This window comes from Phalacrocorax carbo, chromosome 5 (genome assembly GCF_963921805.1).
Source record: "Phalacrocorax carbo chromosome 5, bPhaCar2.1, whole genome shotgun sequence".
Taxonomy (NCBI): Eukaryota; Metazoa; Chordata; class Aves; order Suliformes; family Phalacrocoracidae; genus Phalacrocorax; species Phalacrocorax carbo.
In genome coordinates this window covers 61,278,933-61,284,932 of record NC_087517.1, presented here as the reverse complement: position 1 = coordinate 61,284,932, position 6,000 = coordinate 61,278,933, and the positions used below count along the sequence as shown (strand labels likewise).

At 42.2% G+C, this 6,000-nt stretch overlaps 1 protein-coding gene across 4 annotated transcripts in view; it reads left to right on the top strand.

The window, feature by feature from the left end:
* The window catches only part of BTBD10 (BTB domain containing 10), a 29,889-nt gene continuing 23,889 nt past the window's right edge, over positions 1-6,000 (top strand). For 3 of the 4 annotated variants that reach the window (XM_064452757.1, XM_064452756.1, XM_064452755.1), the window contains exon 1: positions 23-139. The gene's annotated coding sequence lies outside the window, so the exon portion shown is untranslated. Of the gene's footprint in view, positions 140-6,000 lie in introns of all 4 variants that reach the window. The other variant, XM_064452758.1, reaches the window with a different exon arrangement.

The window sequence follows — 6,000 nt, the reverse complement described above, 5'->3', positions numbered from 1 at the left end:
TCGTGAGATCTCGGGGCCGCCGCCTCCTCCTCCTCTGCGCGGCGGGCGGCTCTCGCGAGAGGCGGCGGCGGGGGTCGCCGGGCCCGGGGCAGCTGCCGGTGGCGGCGGGAGGCGGCGGCTTGGCCGCGGCGCCGCGCGGGTGAGTGGCGGTGCGGGGTGGCGGCTGAGGGCCGGGCCGGGCCGGGCCGGGCGGGACTCCACGCCGCTCCGCGGAGGCTGTGTGCCGGTGCCGGCGGGCCGCTCCCCCGCGGCCGGGGCCGCTGCGGCGGAGGGTGCGGGCGGCGGCGTGCCCCTCCGGCCCGGCTCTCGGCCCCCTCTCCGGGCTGCGGGAGGCCGGCCCGCCCGTGGCTCCGCCGGGGGCCCCGTGAGGGAGCGGAGCGGCGCTACGGTCGCCCACGGACGGCGTTTGGGGGCGGCCTCGGGAGGCACCGGCAGCTGTCCGCCGGCCTGGCTTCGGGCGCCCCGTCGCCTGACACAGACCGTGCGCGGGAGCTTTACGCTTTACAAGCACCGTAGAAAGAGTACCTCGGTCGGGCCACTGAGCCGCGGTGACGCTGCTGCGTGTGGTGCCGTGAGTGGGCCGAACGCTGCTTGAATTACTGGTTTTATTCGTGTGCTCTTTATTGGTAAAACCCGCAATTGCCGTGCGGGCTGTACAGAAACAGCGTTGTTGCTTAGGGCTGCCTGACAGCTATCGTGTAATTCCTGAGCGTACTTACTTTGCGTAATCCCTGAGCGTTTACTGACCTGCTCAAAATTATTTCATAATGAGTCCAATATTTTTGTAAAACTATTTTCCACATAACCATATTTTATTTACAGAAAATATCAATTGCTTGTATGATAGATCTGTTAATAGTACAAGTATGTGTTGCAGTTGCCTATCGTTACTTTTTTTCTTTAAATTTACTTTTGTTTCTAGCTATTGCTTCTGCGTCTTTTCCCTTTTCATCTCTGATCCTATTAAACTTGTCACTTTAGAACTCTTTTCTGTCAGCATTTGGATCCAGCTCCATCATTTTTCAGGTTTGTTTCTGTTGCTTGTCTGGCTTCTTTGTCCAAAGCAGTGGTTGAGTATTGTATCTTTTTGTTCTTCATTGTTGGCTGCCTCTTAGAAATTCGGGTACGTGCTTAAAACCTGGCTTCTTGGTAGCCTTTTGACTGTCATCTTCTGGTCTCCTTATGAATCATCTTCAGTGATTCATTGAAAGAGTACTTATCTCTGTTTCTTCAGCGTTGGGGTTCCTTTCCCTGGAAGACCCTCTCTTTCTCTCTTCAATTGGCTCTTGAATTAGATGATCCAGAAATACAGTTCAAATTACCAACTTCACACTATTCACAGTCCATAACCTGATAGTTCACACTTGTTTTCTTTTATCCCAACTAAAAATCTGTCTCTGCATCATCTTGTGTAGGTTACCTTGAATTCATGTAACTTGAACTATACAGTACAGTCAAAAGGTACTGGCTGATTTTTAAAAATCTTTTTTTTTAACCATTTCTCTGTAGTTAAGGAAAACTGTTCCACTGTATTTGTTCTGCGGGTCTGTCAGTGTGGATTTGTCTTTGACTAGGTCTTTTTCTTGTAAAACATCACAGAGAACTTTTTTTTTTCTATTAAGACGCACAAACCTCCTGCCAAGAGCCTTTGCGTATTACCTCTCGATTTGTCCCATTTCTGTCTCAAAAACTCATTGTAGTCTATTACATCCTGCCTGTGGTTATCATAGCTGCCTACTGATGATGCTGTTTGGGACTGTCCTTAAAATTTTTTTTCAGCACATGTTTGTATTTGTGCTTTCGCCCAGTGTGTTAATGCCAGGGAAGCTGGGGGTTAAAAAACCAAGAAGTTAAAGCAGGTGTCATATTGCAGGTTAAATTCCTTCTTGAAGCCCAGTTTTCCTTTTAGGTGCCATTGTATTTGAAAATTGTAAACAACTGATGTGTGGATCACACTGCTTGTTAAGTTAGACATAAATGTCATCACCATTGGTTTTTCTGTCACTTTGTTATAAACTGTATGCTTCTGTAGATTGTGCACTTGAGGCTGGGGCTCTTTCCTCCTGTATGCATACACAAAAATAAAAATCTCACTCTATGCTAATTTCTTTCAGCACAGATCTCCTTTATCAGTGTTGCTTAAATCTTGGGCCAGTGCTGTTGCTTATCAATAAAAGTATGTATCTCTTTAAAATATGTATAAAATCAAAAGCTAATTTAGGATTCATTTAAAATGTGAAAAATTATTTGGAATTTTCTCACTCACTGAGATGTATTGTTACTGCTAGGTACAACCACGGGTATAGACCTTGCTTGTTTCTTCAGGAAATCTACCCGATACTGTTTCATGCTATTCATCTTGTCACTGATGCTGAACGTTACAAAGCTCTGTGTCCGTCTGCTTTCTGTTTTATAGTGCTGGGCCACGGGATAGGGCTAGTAGTAGCAGCAAGAAGTTAGGTTCTGCTTCTTTTTCCCTGCAGTGATAACCACGATTCTGCTTTTGTGTGTGGGAAGTTGCTCAATCCACTGAGCTTTTTATAGGTAGACCTAGGCTGTTTTTACACAATGAATCCTAATACAGAGGGGGAGTTTGGAATCATCTGCCTCTTGCTTTTTAGGCTTCCAAAATCAGATAGGTGTTTTATAGTCATGTTCCTCTTAGGAATCACAAACTTAAAGCTCGCAAGACAGTCACTGGATATCTGTTGCTCATGGTGCTATAGAAATAGGAATATTATCAGCTTCACATGACTGCTCAATATTTTATTAATTTTTTTTTAGTTCTCATTAAGACAAGCTTCAATCCTGACCTACTGTGTTCATGTTGAGACTATTCCAAAGGATGTTTCTTAGGTATGCTTTAATCAGTGTCAGTTTGATAACATTTCAATGATGATAATTTGTAAAGCTACTTTATGTGGCTGAATTGCATCCGATGACTGCACTAGTTTGCAAGAAACTCACTTGGCAGGTATGGATTTCCATGATATATAGTGTTTGCATTATGAGCATGTGTACTTTGAACTGTGTTTGTTAATTAGGATGTAATGTTACTTTGCTTGCATTCTCAGTAAATCTTATTTGTAAGTTAGTTTTTGTTGTTGCTGCTCTTGTGCTTTGACTAGAGGCATCGAACATTTGACTGTCACCCCTTACGGAAAGTCTAAATAACCTGAATATTGGAGCTTCTCTGTTGCAACTAATGCAGACTTTGTTCTAGTGGTTACTTATCTGTTGGATCTTTCTGATTATCCTGGTTCACCTTTACAGTGTATTTCACTGATGGAGCAGGTTAGAGCAGATAAGATTCTGAAACCTGTCCTACTTCAGGAAATGCTTCTCACCAAGGCTTAAAGCTGAGTAGCTGACTGAAGTATTAAATGTTAGTTATCTGAATGTTGTCTTCTGTACTGACAGCTGGAGCAATCAGTTCTTTGATCCACCTGACGAGCTGGTGTCCAGAAGATGACATCGTGGGCCTCTCCCTCAAAATTTCAGGCTATTTTAATAATCTTTTTTATTAAGACTCCAGAACTTTGCAGCCTTACAAGTATTCTCAATAAATACAGTGTGGCTGGCTGGCTTGAAACATACTGATATTTGTTGAGAATTGCTTTATGTTTTTCGTGAAGGATTTCCAAAGAGCTTGCCCCCCACCTGCAGATCTTGAAGAGTGCAAGTCCTGCGTTCTCACAAAAGTCTATGTCCACTTCTGTCCAGCATCTGATATTGTCTAAATCTTGCTTAATCTGCTGTATTACTTCTGCGCATTTTATTTTGTCATGGTACAGAACTGAATATCCTTTAAGTATTACTTAACATAATCTGTTCTACAGCTATCACAAGTCAGTGTATGATACATCCTTTCATGAGCTCTTCAAGTGGTGGTGTAAACACATTAATTACTCTATTTTGCAATGCTTAGGGTAGCTCTACCACATGGACTATTAGCTTCCTAAACCCACTGGGTGTCTGTTTTTTTACAATTCCTGTGTATTTCAGTAGCGAACCACTTTCCTACATTAGTGGTGATTCTGGCTTCAGGTTGATGTCAGCAAATCTGAAGTGTTCTACTATCTATGTTGAAAGCTTTGAAGATTAAAGTCTGGTTCCTAATTCCCTATTTTACACAATTATTCCCTGTGCTAGTTCTCTGGAGCACTAGCTTTCTGCAGATGGGTAAGAAATCATTCTTCGCTCCTGGAGAGTTGCTTATTGGCTAATTAGAATGGCAGTCGGTTTTGCCAATATGACAGTGTGTTGTGATCTACAAAGGATATTTGGATTTGATTTTTTTTTAATTTCATGTGCTCCCAGTGCCTCTTCGCCTTTACCAATATTTCAGATGGAGTTCCTTGATTTCATGGGAGGCATTGAACAGTATTTGGGGCCACGTACTCTTGCACGTCTTTTGCTGTACATGCAAGGCCGGAATGTTCTGCAAAGAGCTTTCTTTATTGCCCACAGTTTGAATCCATGTAAAAAAGAAAAAAATAATTTGAACCACAATTGAAACATTCTGTTCTATTGCAGAAAAAAGTGGATTTGCAGAAGTCTTTAAAAATTAATCAGGAGGGCTAGTTAGTTACTTTGCAGTATTTATACGGCATTTGCTAATTGAAAATTTCTCTTTTCAGTAGAAAAAGGCGTCAAAAATATTCTTTATTTATGGTCTTACAGGTTTGTTAAAACCTGAATAAAATTGATAAGTACATTTGTTCATAATCCACATGGAAGTGCTATCAGCAGTGGTCAAGAAGAAAAAAAAAAAAGGCTGCATTACAACAAGTTGTTTCTTAGAGAAGTGTTATTTGTTAGGATCCTGCTGAGTAGAGGATGGAGGGAAGACTGATGCTTCTTCACAAGTTCATGGTGTGATGTGCTTGGAGCTATACCAGTCTTATATAATACTTATTAATCCTTAATTAATAATAATTATCAATAATTATTTAATATAATCTTATATTAGAAGTTTCAGAAGATGTGGCTTTGGATGCTTTCAGATTGTTTTTCTTCTTTTCATAACTGTGCTCTAGTTCTGAGTTGTGTGCCTGTCTGGTACTTCATCAGTGACACTGCAGGGTTTCCTCATATGTGTTAAGCTGGGGAAAGGGAATACTGTTGTTCATGAGGAGCAGTCCCATTTATTTGTTTCTGTCCTTCTGTGCCATCTATTGTTTGTAATGGCTGAAGTGTGTAGCTGCATAGCAAAGCAGACAGAGGAACTGATCCTACTTAAAACCATTTTTTTCTTTGAAGTGTATATGTACCTCCTATATATGTATATACCCTCCTGTTGAATCTGTCACTTCCATTAAATGAAAGATGGAGAGAAGGCAGAAAGTGTGAGGCAATTTAAGAAAGTGGCTCTAAATTGTCCTTTCAGCTGCAGTTCTGATAAAAGCAGGCACTTTTATGTGTTTTTCCAGTGCGAAAGCTAAATGCAAATACTGACATCTTACCTCAGTGAAATGAGTAAGAATTAGCTGCTGGGTGACAACCTGTTCTGATAAGGTACCTGTTTTGGTCCATACCTGAGAGGGTAAGGTGTTTATAAGTCCTTTGGATGGTCTGAAAGGGAAGAGAGAATTCGTGTAAACAAACAAAAGCTTGAAAAGAAACGTGTGGTGCTAAATGAGCCTGTCGCTGGTGCTTCAGCGAATACAGGGGTCGAAGCAGGACCCTGTGGTAATCAGTAGCTGGGAGTGATTGCAGAACGGGAGCTGTGGTGTTGTGCTGGGGGATTGCCGTTCTTTGCTTTTTGTTGCCACGAGTACTAAGGCTCACTGTGGATTTTGCTCGAGTGGCACAATTTGTTTCAGTTCAGGATTAAAGGTGTCTCCATTTTTGTATTAGTTGTGTGTGAAAATGATACATCATTTTGCACCTAAGTTCTGAATGACTGCTGCTGAACTAACTCGTGACTGGATTTATAAACCAGCCTTCCTTCCCCTTGTCTCCTTAATAATACTTTTTCTGTTCTGAAATAGGTTGTAG